Raw genomic sequence first — 17,290 nt, forward strand, 5'->3', positions numbered from 1 at the left:
ATGTCTGCTGTCTATATTTTGCACTGTTGAGGAAGAAATGCATTTGTTGCTGTTTCTCTTGAGGTTGTACTGCATGCAGAGTCTTGCATCTTAGGGTTTTGTTTAAATATAGTATATATTAGTACTTTTAGTTAGTGGTCCTGTATTTGCATAGGGGTTATCTGTGTTCTGCATGGGTGACCAACGCCAGGTGTTCTGGTAGGAATTAATGTTGAGAAACATACAGTGTGCTTTGCAGTTTAATTTTGTGGTTATCCATTATGTATTGTTAATAAGATTATATTGTGTGTATATATGAAAAATGAATGGAAAAATGGTATTACAATTAGTATTATTATGGGGGTGGAGTCTGGGATGGAGCTTGGGCGGGTCTGGGCAGAGCTTGCGCCCCTTCCCCCCCAAACAAAAAAGTGTTCCACTGCCTATGATCTGACAGCAACATTCTGCCTCAGCACAATTAATGCTTAAAAGGTTGCAATAATCAAACAAGGACAGAATGTCAGACTGGGTTAATAAAACATAATGGGCTCCTTTTACAAAAGTGCGCTAGTGTTTTTAGCGCACGCACCAGATTAGCATGCGCTAGCCGAAAAACTACTGCCTGCTCAATAGGAGACAGTAGTAGCTAGTGTGGCATTTTAGCTCATGTTATTCCACACTTTAAGGCCCTAACACACCTTTGTAAAAGGAACCCAATATTTTTGAGAAAAACAATGCTTAACACATTTTAATAATTTCAGTTTGTGAAAAAACAGAATGAGTTATTTTTCTTAACTGGTCCTTCATGGTAAGATGGGAGTCTGTGAGAGACTGGCTTGCTTGGAAATATTTAATTGACATTAACATGGTCTTAATAATACTTCAAAAGAAAGAAAAATTACATAAAGAAAAAGTTGTGCTTGCTAAATATCTGCCTAGCAACATTTTTGCTAGTCTGTAGGGTACAGGCCTTGCAATACTGAAATCTATATATATATAAAATCGGAGGTATGTATGTATGTATGTATGTATGTGTGTGTGTATGTGCCGCGATCACGCAAAAACGGCTTGACCGATTTGAACGAAACTTGGTATGCAGATCCCTCACTACCTGGGGTGATATGTTCTGGGGGTCTCTGGGCCCACCTGCACACGTGGGCGGAGCTACAAACAGTAAATCAGATTTCACCCATTCATGTCAATGGAAAAAATGTAAACAGCTGCCATTCTCACAGTAAATCAAAAACGGCTTGACCGATTTGAACGAAACTTGGTATGCAGATCCCTCACTACCTGGGGTGATATGTTCTGGGGGTCTCGCGGCCCACCTGCACACGTGGGCGGAGCTACAAACAGAAAATCAGATTTCACCCATTCATGTCAATGGAAAAAATGTAAACAGCTGCCATTCTCACAGTAAATCAAAAACGGCTTGACCAATTTGAACGAAACTTGGTATGCAGATCCCTCACTACCTGGGGTGATATGTTCTGGGGGTCTCTTCACCCAAGAATTTATATGGTCTTGCTCCTGGAGGTGAAACTAAAAATGTTGTTTATAATCAAGTTTTGTGTTTGTTGTATTGTATTCATTTTGTCAAATATTTCACATTATAATTTGAATATTGTACTTTTTATAAAGCTGTAAAAATATAATTTCATTCACCACTATAAAGTATCTTTATTTGAATCCATTTACAGTGTTATTGCTGTAATTAAATACCCGTGCAACGCCAGGGCATCAGCTAGTAGTATATACAAGCCTAGTGGAGATATGAAGCACCAGATAAGCTTTGGTGCACAGTCTGGGTGTGGACTAGTGCTGCCTGATTTAGGGAAAAAAATTTTGATTCGATTCAGCCTATTGAATCAATTTTTTGATTCAATTCGATTTTCCTGCCCAATTTGGTGTTTTTTTCAAACATCCTGCTGGGTTTATTTTATAGTCTCTTCACCCCTTTTAAAGCCTCTTCATCCCCTTTGCCTTCTCCTAACCACACTGGCGCTGTGTGTAAACAAAATAAACAAACAAAAGAGATTTTTCCTCTTTGTTAAATCCTAGCTCACCTTTGCAGTCTAACACCAGCTCTGGCAGGATACACGTTTCAAATCTGACATATTGTAATCACAAAAAAAAAAAGAGAATTATTTTTTCTATCTTTTGTTGTCTGGTCATTATTCAAATTTTGTTGGTCCCCGGCTTTGGTTGTCTTCTGATAACTTGCTTGCAAGGGTCTCTTTCTTTCTTCTTTCTCTGTGCTAACCATCCATCTTCTATCTCTGTCCTCACCTTCCGTTTCCCTTCCCTCTCCCAGAGGTCTGGCATCTTTCCTTTTTTTCATCTTCATCCACAGATCCACATTTTCTCAACTACCCTTTCATCCAGCATCTCTCCCTCCTTCCCCACCACCCCAGGGTCCACCACATCTCCCTTTCTTTTCCCAACTACCCTCCTATCCAGTATCTCTATCCCCCCCTCCACACCATCCCTTGTGTCCAACTTCTCTCCCTTTCTGCTCCTTCTCTCCCTAAATCCCATTGTCCACCATCTCTCTCCCTCCCCTCTGTTTTTAGACCCATTATTTCTTCCCCCCAAAGTCCGGCATATGCACGTCTCTTTGAACCCCCCCTGCCCTCCCTCCGTGTACTTCTACACCAGGGCCCCCCCTGAATGCCCTGCATCCCACTCTGAAGGCCTGTGTGTTCCCCCTGGCCTCCTGTGCAGGATTTACCTGCTAGCAACAGCCTGCAGAGAAGATCGCTGGGGCTAACAATCTCTGCAAACTGATATAGGTCTTCAGAGCTGTTTCCTCTGCCGTAATCCTGTCTCTGACTCCACACCTTGGCAACCTAGACCCTCTGTTGGGTTGCTGGTGCCAACCCACAGCCTGGAACCTCTGTTGAGCTACTAGTGCTGACACAACCTGGCAGCCAGGACTATTTGCCCCCTAATAGTCCACCTCTGCCAATACACAGGCTACCAGCTCTGAAAAGAGCTCTGTGTCAGTTGATAACAGAACTTCCCATCTAGGGAGTCACCTCCTCACTGAGCAAAATACACAGCTATGAATACAACTCATAGACTCCAGCTCTTTCTAGCTTCTTTTTTGAGTAAACCAGCCAGCCTTGCTCATCTTGCCCCAGTGGTTCTCCTCTCCTTCAGACTCGGATTGAATGGATTTCCACCTCCCCTATTATTGATTTCGCTCTTTTTGGTTTATATCCTCCTACTTGTTTAAACCCAACAGTTTTATTTCCACCCATGAACCACTTTTAAACAAGTCACATCTCTCAAAAATGTCAGTGTTTTTGTCCTTCAGTGCCTCATTTGCATGGTTACATAACCTTTCCTTCTCTGTTGCATAAAGTCATAAGGTGGGCTGAATGCCATTCTCCTGTGTCCCCAATGGATGGCAGTTGCAACTATTTCCATTCAGTTTCAGTGCAAAACAGATAAACACTGGTTTGAAATCAAACTAACCCCCTCTTCTACGAAACTGCAATAGCAGTTTCTAGCACGGGGAGCTGCGCTGAATGGCCCGCATTGCTCCCGACACTCATAGGAACTCAGTGAGCGTCAGGAGCAGCCATTCAACCCTCTCTGTTTCGTAGAAGAGGGGGTTAAGTGTAAAGGCTGTTTCTTTTTCAGTTCTGTCAGAAACCCACTGCCATGGAGAGTTTCATATTCATTCTCTATCTTTGCTCTGTTTCGGTATCATTCAGTTTTAAGCCCTAATGAATTTTCTGTTTGGTAATCTATGACAGCCTAATTTGCTTTGAGAACATAAGAATATAAGCAATGCCTCCGCTGGGTCAGACCTGAGGTCCATCGTGCCCAGCAGTCCACTCATGCGACAGCCCAACAGGTCCAGGACCTGTGCAGTAATCCTCTATCTATACCCCTCTATCCCCTTTTCCAGCAGGAAATTGTCCAATCCTTTCTTGAACCCCAGTACCGTACTCTGTTCTATTACACCCTCTGGAAGCGCATTCCAGGTGTCCACCACACGTTGGGTAAAGCAAAACTTCCTAGCATTCGTTTTGAATCTGTCCCCTGAGTTACTATGTTGATATTTTTGGAATCTCTGGAAAGATGGTTTGAAATTAAAAGCTTGTAAGGTGCTATACTGAATCAGTTTCTTCATTTTGCTGTTGGTAGAGTCATAATCAATTTATTTCACAATAGGTAACTCTATAGGTGCGCTCTACAATTATTGTTTAATGCATTTTATTGAACTTTGAAAACTTGTTTACAGAATAACAGATGCTTTTTTTCTGTTGGGTTTGTGACCCATTTATTTTATTGTTGACTCAGAGTTGGACCACAGTAGGGAACTGATTCAACCATATAGCTGAATACAGCCAACCAGGGCTTTATAGGTGGATTCAGGTGGTTGAATTTAATCTTTTTAGCATTTGGTGTATTTTATCATGCAGAGATTTAATTATCTGCTTATAACCCCCTATTGCATTAAGTATTACTCCCAGGTAGTTATGTTTTTATGCTTTTCCATTATCACACCATTGAAAGAGGTTATGATTCATGTACTGTAGATATTTTTATGTTTCTCATGGAAAGTCATAATTTTGAGTCTTATTAACATTCAGCTGCAATGACTTGGTTCTACAGGCTTCCCCTATTATGCTTAGAGTTTATGGAAAATTAACTTGGGTTCAGTTAATGAGAATAGAAGAAAATAACCAGCATCAAAAAGCCCATTAACATTAATACAATATCTTTTCATATTACTGCAGGCTTTCTTCACCCCAGTACCCATGGGATCAGGCACCTCACCACTTCCAAAAGGAATTTAGGAATAATCCTGTCATCTGAAGTAAAGGCCTGTTCATATGTCCACTTCAAGATTTGAATCAGCTTTTTGTTTTTAGTGAAAGGATGGAGATTTCTGAAGTACTTCCTCAGCTACCCAGTGCATTATTTCTCCCTGTTCCAAGTTTTGACTGCCTTTGCCCTTTCCTTCTGACCACCTTTGTTTTCCTCATCATCTCAGGAGGCTTTATAATTCCTTCCTGAAAAGAAAGGATTCAGCTAGGACATCTTCATCCTTAGCCTGCTCTCCCCTTGCATGGGACTGGGTCTGAGTGGATATTCGCCCATCTTGTGCAGCAAGACTGGTCATCTTGAGCCACCAGGATTGTAGAGAGTCCTCTATTATGTTTTCATTCTCCACCTCCCAGTACTCTGGGATGAGCTCCACCCCCTCAGTCTTATTCTTTACAAGCGAGGAGTAGGGAGCCTCTTTGTTCTGCTCGAGATTAATTTTTTTATTTTCAGGTTTTTTAATTATCTGGTTTGGAGGCTTTCAGTGCTGCAGAGGATCAGGGTCCTCTCCCAGGGAATTTATGGCTGTGAGAAGATAGACTCTCAGGGCTGAGGTCTGTAGCCTATAAACACATGCCTCATATGATTCCTGTGTGGCCAGAAGCCATCTGTTGGACTGCAGAAGTCTTCTCTCCCCTCTAATCAGAGGTTCTCCTATGCCACTTCAGCACAGAATCATGGCACAGTAAGTAAGGCTATTGCAACCTATGAGGAAAATCGGGGGAGGAGGGTCTTAAAAGTAATTTTTAAAGGTTTCTGAGGCTAGGGATCAGGTCCCCCATCTCCGAAAACCCCTTCCCTGCATTTTTTCTCCACGGGCTGTTTTAGGCGCCAGAATCACTATCGCAGCAGCCATCTTGAATTTCCCAATTTTATTTTAAAAGCCTCCATCTGCCTCAATACCGCTTATTTTTTGACAGAAAACAGTATAGATGGACTCTTCAAGGGGCGATACTTCAGATTCATCCCAGATTTGTGGTGGATGCCTATCTGAAGGGGGTCGTTATTCCATGTAATAACAAAACATAGACAGACTAGTGGTCTGGATGATCAAACGGCTGGATGTAGAAGTAGGCGATTAAAAAAAAATGTTATGGATGTACTTTTCGAGAATGGACATTCTGCCACTGCCGACTTTGGGCAACTAGCACCCTATGTCTAAAATGGATTTAGACGTTTCTTTTGATTATGGCCTTCCACGTCTATTTTGTAAAGAATAGGAATCCAGCCCCATGAAAATGGAGAGATGCTCTGTAGGGCATCCTGAATAGGGAATTCAGATGAATTTTCTAGTTAGTAAGGATAGATGGTAGCCCATGAAATATGTTAGTAATGACTGAAAAGCTTTGCAAAGCAGAGCATCCACAATATGGTGACCTGACAAACATAATGGTGCTGTGATTTTATCATCATTATAGCAGACAACATTACACTATTCCTAGACTGTGTACCTATAAAAAAAAAGTAAATTAGGATAATATGAAAAAAACATCCTGGTGTTGAAATAAATTACAGGTTACAAGTTAATAGGTGCCATGAAATATACCAGTTATTTCATTAAATTTTTCAGCTTTCACTGGCTGAATGCTGAGAGACACAAACTGATGTTGCACAGCTCTCTTCAAAGATTCCATTGTGCAGTTGGGGGCATGTAGCAGTACGAGCATAGTTTGGGTTTTGGGCTTTGGACCTGTGCACACACAGCCAGACATGACCACCAATAGTACAGACAAGCTCTTTATTGACGCAAAACAAAACTCCTTTAATTCTGTTACTTCATAGGATTGGACATACAGGAAAATAGTCTCTTGGTTTGATAAACAAAAGTCCTGAGATGGGCCTAGAGCTGGTACTTCAGTGCCCCAAACACAGACTTCAAAAAGCTTTCCTCAAACAGGTAGTGAGGTCTGGTCCTAGCCAGACCTCAGAACAGAGCTCACAGGTAGTTGGCACACAAAGCTGGCATACCTCAGCCAAGCAGAATGTCTAGAAGTTGTAGTCAAGGAGTATGTTGGGGCCATTTCCTCCTACTCTCCTGAGCCTCCTTAACCTAACTATGGCCCTACCTTTTCTACTTCCTGATAGCTGCTTTCCAGACTCCTCCTTCCTGTATCACTTCTCCATAAGGAAGAGCTACCTACATTTAGGTGGTTCTGACATTGTGAGGGAGTATCCAGCAGGGGGAGTGGTAGTATCCTATAGCATTCACTAGTCTCCCTTCCCACTCAGGTCAGGATTTCAGGATATCTACAATGAATAGGCATGATATTAGTTAGCAAAAGTGCCTCCATTGTATGTCAATCTTTTTCATGCATATTCATTGTGGATAACTTGAAAACCTGACTGGCAAGAGGGTACTAGAACTAACTTGAGAAACACTGCTATAGACTCCCTTATAGAGCATTAGAATGCCTTTGTGGGTGGGGGTATAAAGAAGCCAACTAACCATTCCCCATCCTTATCCTGCTCTTAATTCTTATTTCTTATGTTTACTGCCATCCAAAGAATGCCTCTACTATGGGTAGAGAGTTGGAGGGCCCTGACCTGAGTGGGAGGGGAGAGTAGTGAATAAAAGGAAGGTGAAGAACATAACAGCCAGCTTTTCAACATGATTGGGGGTGCTCAACTCACACAAATTACCAAGTCCATAAAGGAAATTAAAGCATGGTAGGTAGTGAACACAACTGGCAGGGCTGCCCTTAAATGAAAAGCACAGCAAGTGATGTCCCACAGGGACAATTTGTAGGTAAAAGAAATACTAGGGGTAGCACTGCAAGACTCCCCAACCCCAATTCATCAACACACTTTATTTATTTATTCAATTTTTTAGCCCATCCTCCCAAAGGAGCCCAGAACGGGTTACAAAGTACATCCATAATAATCCAGACAGAGCAGAGATGACATAGTTTACATAAATTACAATATAGACATGACAATAAAACATATGTACTAAGTAGCATCTGGTGAGATTAAGTGACTTTACCATCCTACCCCCAGACCATCTACACCACACTCATGGAATGCTATGCAGTCTACCCTGGTCCATCTATATGTAACAGGAAGAAATAAATAATAAATTTGGAGCACTTACAGGGGAGAGGCAGGAAGGAAATGCTAGGAGCTGCTAAGCGGCTGGGCCCATGCACAGAGCTTATGAGCTACAAGGAGATCAGAGAAATGATATCCAAAGAGTCTGCATCAGGAAGCTTAGAGGAAGCTGCACATAATAGCTCCCTCATTAAGAGCTTGAGGACCATTACTTTGAGCTATAGCAGTGTTTTTCAACCTTTTTACTGCTATGGACCAGCAGAAATAAAATAATTATTCTGTGGACCGGCGATTGAAGAACACCGGGTTAAGTTGTGGGCCAGACCCCGCCCATCTCTACCCAATCTCCACCCCAGACCCCGCCCCCATAATAGTACTAATTGTAATGACATTTTTTCCATTCATTTTTCAGAGATACACAATATAATCTTTTTAACAACACATAATGGTTAACCACAAAATTAAACTACACAAAGCACACTGACAGCAGATGTAAATTCTCAAAATTGACATATTTCAATCAGTAAATTCAAAATTAAAATCATTCCCCCCCTACCTTTGTTGTCTCCCTTCCTCCATGCTATGCCTTACCTTCTGGCCTGCTCCCGCCTGGTCATTTTATGCTGCTCCGATATTATCTTCAGGCTGGCTCCCTCTTCCTCACTGATGCAGTGCACAAAGCAACGTCAGAGAGAAGGCTTCCGGTTCAGGCACAGGACATGCGTAGGAGCCACTGCCTGTGGCTTTGTTCACTGAATCAGTGAGGAAGAGGGAGCTGGCTTGAAGATAACGCCGCATCGATTGCACCGTGGACCAGTGGTTGAAGAACACTGTTTGGGCCTGATGCACGTGCCGGCCCTGTGGACCGGCAGGAAATTTCTGTAGACCAGCACCGGTCCATGGACCGGTGGTTGAAGAACATTGAGCTACAGGAAAGCAGAGAGCTTAAGGCTGCTGAGTAAAAATTTGTATATCTGCTTTGGAGTTTGTGTGCATGTGGAAGGAGTGCATATTTTTGAAATAACATTTCCTATAAATGTTGGATTTCATGAGAAATGCTGCAAATTAAACCTGCTTATGGGCTGTTGAGCTGAGGTATGTAATGAGAAAGTTGTAAAGGAGATTTCTAAATTAAGCTTGGAATTATATTTCAAAGAAAAATTAATAAGAACTTTTAAAGTATGTTTCAGAATTTAAACTGTTTTTTTTTTTTTGCTCCTGTTGCTAAAAAGTAGTATTAAGTACTGGGAAATAAAGTTTTAATCCCTTCACTGTATAAGACCACTTATTCAACTCAGATTGCCTAATATTACTAGTGTGAAGTTTAGAGAATCTGAAACTATTTTTTTGAAAGCTAAGGGGCTCATAATAATTTTAAAAAATGTTCAAAAAAGTGGCCTAAGTCGGTACTTGGACGATCAAAAAGACAGATCATCCAAGTACCGATAATCAAAGCTGGTTTTAGATGTATCTAAAACCAGCTTAGGTAGGTCTTGTCAGCCAAATCTGATCAATTTCTTTGGCTGGGTGACCAGAGAATTGGATAAAGGATGTGCGCTAGATGTGGTGTATTTAGATTTTAGCAAAGCCTTTGATAGTGTTCAACACAGACGTCTAATAAATAAACTGAGTGCCCTCGGGATGGGTCCCAAAGTGATGGGCTGGGTCAAGAACTGGTTGAGTGGAAGGTGACAGAGGGTAGTGATCAATGGAGATCGCTCTGAGGAAAGGGATGTTACCAGTGGTGTGCCTCAAGGTTCTGTTCTTGGCCTGTTCTTTTTAACATTTTTATAAATAATATTGCTGAAAGCTTGTCTGGTAAGATTTGCCTCTTTGCAGATGATACCAAAAGCTGCAATAGAGTAGACACGTCGTATGGTGTGAATAACATGAAGAAAGACCTGGTGAAGCTTGAAGAATGGTCTGAAATTTGGCAGCTAAAATTTAATGCTAAGAAATGCAAGGTCATGCATTTGGGTTGCAAAAACCAGAGGGAACGGTACAGATTAGGGAGTGAAGAGCGGAATTTGAGTGTGATCGTATGTGATGATAATAAGGTAGCCAAACAGGTTGAAAAGGTGATGGTGAAAGCTAGAAGGATGCTAGGTTGCATAGGGAGAGGTATGGCCAGTAGGAAAAAGAAGGTATTGATGCCTCTGTATAAGACTTTGGTGAGACCTCATTTAGAATATTGTTTACAATTCTGGAAGCCACACCTTCAAAAAGATATAAAAAGACGGCCTACACCTCACAAAGCAAGGAGCAAGAGTCTTGGCTGGAAACATGAAGAAGACCATCGAGAAGGCTTTAAACTAAGGAACAGGGGAAAGCCGACAGTCGACATCCAGTCGATGGCCCGGGCATCAGGAGATCCCAAAGATGGATCTACAAACAACTGCTCAGATAAACGGGAAAAAGATGTGGCGACCGAAAGTGACAAAGAAAGAGAAAAACACGTGGCAATCGAAAGTGACAAAGAAGGAGCGCAAAAAGATGCAAAAAAGGTTATGGTGACTAAAAAGACCAAGAAGACTGAACAGAAGGAGCTCAAATGTATGTACACAAATGCCAGAAGCTTGACTAACAAAATGGGGGAACTGGAAGCACTAGCAAGAAGACAAAAACTAGATATCATTGGAATAACCAAAACTTGGTAGAAGGAAGAAAATGAATGGGACACAGTACTGCAGGGATACAAATTATACAGAAGAGATAGAATAGGGCAAAAAGGAGGAGGTATTGCCCTGTATGTCCAAGAAGGAGTAGAGTCCATCAGAGAAGGGATGACGGAAGGAAAGGATAAACTCGAGTCCCTCTGGATAAAGATTCCTAGACAGAGCGGAGCAGACACAAAAATTGGCCTCTATTATCGACCCCCAGCACAAACGGAAGAAACAGACACAGCAATGATAGAGGAAATCAACCATGAATGTAGAACAGGTAACGTAATGATCATGGGAGACTTCAACTTTCCAGGGATAAACTGGAACCTAGGAACCTCAAACTGCGGCAGGGAAACAAAGTTCCTAGAAATAATAGGAGATTGCTTGCTGGAACAAATGAAACATAGAAACATAGATATAGACGGCAGATAAGGGCCACGGCCCATCTAGTCTGCCCACCCCAATGACCCTCCCCTACCTTTCTCTGTGAATAGATCCCAAGTGTCTATCCCATTTGGCCTTAAAATCAGGCACGCTGCTGGCCTCAATAACCTGAAGTGGAAGACTATTCCAGCGATCAACCACCCTTTCAGTGAAAAAGAATTTCCTGGTGTCCCCATGCAGTTTCCCGCCCCTGATTTTCCACGGATGCCCGCTTGTTGCCGCGGGACTCTTGAAAAAGAAGATATCTTCTTCCACCTCGATGCGGCCCGTGAGATACTTGAATGTCTCAATCATGTCACCCCTCTCTCTGCATTCCTCGAGTGAGTACAGCTGCAACTTATCCAGCCATTCCTCGTACGGGAGATCCTTGAGTCCCAAGACCATCCGGGTGGCCATTCTCTGGACCGACTCCAGTTTCAGCACATCCTTACGGTAATGCGGCCTCCAGAATTGCACACAGTATTCCAGGTGGGGCCTCACCATGGATCTATACAATGGCATAATGACTTCAGGCTTACGGCTGATGAAACTCCTGCGTATGCAACCTATGATTTGCCTTGCCTTGGATGAAGCTTGCTCCATTTGATTGGCAGTCTTCATGTTCTTACTGACGATCACCCCTAAGTCTCGTTCTGCTTCAGTTCTTGTTAGGATCTCGCCATTAAGGGTGTAAGTCTTGCATGGATTTTGGCTGCCCAGGTGCATGACTTTGCATTTTTTGGCATTGAAGCTGAGTTGCCAGGACCTAGACCAGCGCTCCAGTAGGAGTAGGTCATGCTTCATGTTGTCGGACATTGAATTTATGTCTGTTGTGCTTTTGCCCACTACATTGCTTAGTTTGGCGTCATCGGAGAATAATGTTATTTTACCTCACAGCCCTTCTGCCAAGTCTTTTATAAAGATGTTGAAAAGGATCGGGCCCAGGACCGAGCCCTGCGGCACTCCACTGATTACCTCCGTCATTTCGGAGGGGGTGCCGTTCACCACTACCCTCTGAAGCCTACCTCCAAGCCAGTTCCCAACCCATTTCGTCAATGTGTCGCCCAATCCTATAGAAATCATCTTGCTCAGCAACCTGCGGTGTGGTACGCTATCCAATGCTTTACTGAAGTCCAGGTATACGATGTCCAGGGACTCCCCTCCATCCAGCTTCCTCATCACCCAGTCAAAGAAGCTGATCAGGTTGGATTGGCAGGATCTCCCCTTAGTAAATCCATGTTGACGGGATCCCGTAGATTCTCCTAGTTCAGGATCGTATCCATTTGGCGTTTGATTAGAGTTTCCATTAGTTTGCGCACTATTAATGTGAGTACATATGTTTTATTGTCATGTCTATAATGTAATTTATGTAAACTATGTCATCTCTGCTCTGTCTGGATTATTATGGATGTACTTTGTAACCCGTTCTGGGCTCCTTTGGGAGGACGGGCTAAAAAATTGAATAAATAAATAAATAAAGTGTGTTGATGAATTGGGGTTGGGGAGTCTTGCAGTGCTACCCCTAGTATTTCTTTTACCTACAAATTGTCCCTGTGGGACATCACTTGCTGTGCTTTTCATTTAAGGGTAGCCCTGCCAGTTGTGTTCAATACCTACCATGCTTTAATTTCCTTTATGGACTTGGTAATTTGTAGTGAGTTGAGCACCCCCAATCATGTTGAAAAGCTGGCTGTTATGTTCCTCACCTTCCTTTTATTCACTACTCTCCCCTCCCACTCAGGTCAGGGCCCTCCAACTCTCTACCCATAGTAGAGGCATTCTTTGGATGGCACAAGTGTAAACATAAGAAATAAGAATTAAGAGCAGGATAAGGGTGGGGAATGATTGGTTGGTTTATTTATACCCCCACCCACAAAGGCATTCTACTGCTCTATAAGGGAGTCTATAGCAGTGTTTCTCAAGTTAGTTCTAGTACCATCTTGCCAGTCAGGTTTTCAAGTTATCCACAATGAATATGCATGAAAAAGATTGACATACAATGGAGGCACTTTTGCTAACTAATATCATGCCTATTCATTGTAGATATCCTGAAATCCTGACCTGAGTGGGAAGGAAGACTAAAAAGTGACAAGTCCCCTGGACCGGATGGGATTCACCCGAGAGTGCTAAAGGAACTTAAAGTAGAAATCGGAGAGCTACTACAATCCCTAGCTAATTTGTCAATTAGAACCGGGCAAATACCAGATGACTGGAAGAGAGCGAATGTCATTCCAATCTTCAAAAAAGGATCGAGAGGAGAACCAGGCAACTATAGACCTGTGAGTCTTACATCGGTTCCTGGGAAGATGGTTGAGGCATTAATCATGGATAGCATAGTGCAACACCTGGAAAACCATGACCTGATAAGAGCCAGTCAACACGGCTTCAGGAAGGGGAAGTCATGTCTGACGAATTTACTTCAATTCTTTGAAAAGGTGAACAAACAAATCGACAGCGGAGACCCGGTGGATATAATATACTTGGACTTCCAGAAGGCGTTCGACAAGGTTCCACACGCTAGGCTACAAAGCCATGGAATTGAAGGGGATATACTAAGATGGATCAGCAATTGGCTGGAAAACAGATTGCAGAGGGTAGGCATAAATGGGAAGTTCTCAGATTGGGAAAAGGTGACAAGCGGTGTGCCCCAGGGCTCGGTTCTTGGGCCAATCTTATTCAATATATTCATAAATGACCTGGAAGAGGAAACGACGAGTACTATAATCAAGTTCGCAGATAACACAAAACTATGTCGGTCAGTGGGGTCACAAATGGACAGCGAAGAACTCCAAAGAGATTTGAACCAGCTAGAGAAGAGGGCAGAAAAGTGGCAGATGAAGTTTAATATAGACAAATGTAAAGTGATGCACCTGGGCACAAAGAACAGGGAACATGAATATAAAATTAGGTGTGACGTTGGGCAAGAACGAACAAGAAAGAGACCTGGGGGTACTGAGAGACAGGACCCTGAAGCCGTCGGCACAATGTGCAGTGGCGGCAAAGAAAGCCAACAGGATGTTGGGCATGATAAAGAAGGGTATCTCGAGTAGATCGGCGGATGTCATAATGCCGCTTTACAGAGCAATGGTCAGACCACACCTGGGTCCAACACTGGTCTCCTCACCTAAAGAAGGATATAACCATGGCTCTCATGCTTTCGTAGTTCCCCTTTCTGAAGTTAAGGTTTGTGGTTTGAGTCTTGGTTCGTTTCCCCATCCCAATGCCAATCTTAAAATTGATCATGTTGTGATCACTCGTCCCTAGCGGGGCCGTGACTTCCACGTCTGTTGTCCTTCCATTTATGCCATTTAGGACTAAGTCCAAGGTTGCGGTTCCTCTTGTCGGTTCTCCCACCAATCTCTTTAATTTGAAATGAAACTCTGCAATGAGAGGGTATAGGATGAAGTTCAGAAGTGATAGGCTCCGGATTAATCTAAGGAAATACTTTTTTTTATAGAAAGGGTGGTAGATGCATGGAAGTCTCCCAGAAGAGGTGGTGGAGACAGAGACTGTGTCTGAATTCAAGAGGGCCTGGGATAGACATGTGGGATCTCTCGGAGAGAGAAAGAGATAATGGTTACTGCGGATGGGCAGACTAGATGGGCCATTTGGCCTTTATCTGCTATCATGTTTCTATGTTTCTATGTTACCCTGCCTATGAATTCCTAGACTGAAAATGGGCATTTTGGGGGGAGTGGAAAGGGTGGGAGGTGGGCCAACCTAGACTTAGTTGTCTGGCAGCCATAACCAAAAAGGGTTGGCAGGTTGCCAGACGGAACTTATATGTTTTGACTTAGGACAAGTCAAAACAGATATAAGTTCCTAATTGGGCCGCTGTGCTGATCACGGCTGCAGCGATCAGCTCAGCAGACCAGGCAACCTGTCCCCACCCCATCCCCCAGATAGCGGCAGGAGTGATCCCAAGCCCTCCTGCTGACACCCCCCCCAATATCCCCGAACCAGCAAGAGAGATGCCCAATCTCTCCTGTCAACACCCCCCGCACCCGACATCACAGCAGGAGGGATCCCAAGCCCTCCTGCTGACATCCCCCCAAACAACCCCAATCGCAGCAGGAGAAATGCCCAATCTCTCCTGCTGACACCCCCCCAAACCTGACATCGTGGCAGGGGGGATCCCAAGCCCTCCTGCCAACACTCCCCGAACCTGACATCATGGCACCCTGGACCCCCCCACACTACCCCACTACCCCAGATCACCAATACCACTAGCCCTCTAGCATTGTTTAGAATAAGGAGCCCTTAAACGACATCTGATAACAACAACTATTGGGCATACTTATTTTTCTTTCACCCTCAATTGTTTGTTTTTTTTTGTTGCAACAAAAATACAAATATTTAAATGTTTAATCTCTGTGTTGGTGTGAATTTAAGAGGAGACCTATTGAAACATCTGACTGTGATTATAATATAAAGATGGGAATAACTAGTGAGATAATGAAATTTTCTGATGACACAAAGTTGTTCAATGTTGTTAAGTCACAAAAGGATTGTGAAAAATTGCAAGAGGACTACTAGTATTACTACTACTACTATTAATTCTTTCTTCTTTTTTTTCAAGATGGCGTCGGGCTAGGTCGTGTGTTGTGGTACCTTTTGCTATCCCTTTGTCATTTTGTTTTGTTTTATTTTCTGTTATTCTTTTTATTCTATTTTTGCTATCCTCTAATTAAATCACCTGTGCATGGCTGTTAACAGCAGAATTCTCCAATCTCACTCGCCTGTTATGTGATGCTTCAATGCTTTCTAGCTCTGCCTGTGGAGGAGCTGTGCGGTACAATGTGCTAAGAGTGCCTTTTAATCTCTGCCGCTTCTCCCCTGCTACTGATGGTTGCTCCTTGGGTGCACGGTGGCCTGTGTCCTTCACGTTGGGGCCGAGTCTGCTTTGGGCCTACTAACTTTGGCCGTTGACTCATCTTCGTGGGATCACACACCTGTCTGCTGGTTTTTGGTTAAAATGCCACAGCCCACTAACAATGTCGGAAGATTGTTGCTCATATTGGCACTTCATCAAGGCGATGGCATGAGATCGCCGCTTCTCCCCTGCTGCTGATCATGACGTCGGGGCCTGCTTCGGCAGCCTGTTGGCCTTAGCTTCAGGGATAGAGGACCAGGTGATGAGATTGGAGAACCGCACATTGGACAGAGACTAATATTGATTGATTTTTCAGATTGGGCTGTATTTTATTTCTATGTTATTTTATTTATTCTTTCTGCTAGGGTTTACTTTTTTTTTTTTGCTCTTTGTTCTTTTCTATTCTATCATTATTATACAATTGCTGATTTGCTCTTAGGCACCTTTAGTTTAGAAGATGAGCCCTCTCTGGGACAGAGAGGGTTGTTCAATGCGATTATTGTATTAATTCTGTAATGTTATGTTTGTTTATGTTTTTACTCTTTTTAAATATATACTGGACCCCAACACGGTCTGTGTTTCGACTAAAGTTGCCTTCTTCAGGGGTGTATGATATAAGCCCAGTAGATGGCGCCAGATTACAACTAATCAAACCAAAAGGATTACTCTTGATGTATAGTGTGGAGCCTCAGCAACGATATTTTGCACTTCGCAGCATTTTCTTCAACTTTGATACAGCGTTTTTTTTAAATAGCATGTCAGGTAGCAGGCCTTCTTAGCAAACAAAGTCTAAAAAACACCTTGGAAATTACCATCTTGACTTACGGCTTAAAAGACAGCATCAAATCCAATATAACTCCAAGATATTTACACTGATTTGACACTGGAATCATTGTATTATCCAGCACAATCTCTGATGGAAATAAATGCAGATGCCTTTCATGATCTATAAACATAATTTCAGTCTTTCCAATGTTCAATTTCAACTTACTCTCTGTCAACCAATCTCTGAATGCACAAAAATTATCCACTAATAGAATTACCTTTTGAACAAATCTCAAAGCCTCCTCTAGATTATCCATAAGCCATTATTGAGATAGCTTGGGGAAATCCATTGCTTATTTCTAGGATAAGCAGCATAAAATCTGTTTTTCTTCTTGGATCTTACTAGGTACTCATGACCTGGGTTGCCACTGTTGGAAACAGGACACTGGGCTCATGGACCTTAGGTCTGTCCCAGTATGGCAATTCTTATGTTCTTAATATATTCCTCCCGCTCATGCCAGTCCTAGCCTTTCCGCTGATGGAACTTCCTGTTCATGGGACCAGAAAGCTGCATCAAAAGGAAGGCTCAAAGTCAGTGCAAGCAGGGAGAGTGTGTTGCTGCCTGCTGGTGGTAAAGGCATAAAGGCTTTAAAGGTACTGGGGGAAATTAGGGGAGTGGAGTTTAGTGACCCCTAGT

This window comes from Geotrypetes seraphini, chromosome 2 (assembly GCF_902459505.1).
Source record: "Geotrypetes seraphini chromosome 2, aGeoSer1.1, whole genome shotgun sequence".
NCBI lineage: Eukaryota > Metazoa > Chordata > Amphibia > Gymnophiona > Dermophiidae > Geotrypetes > Geotrypetes seraphini.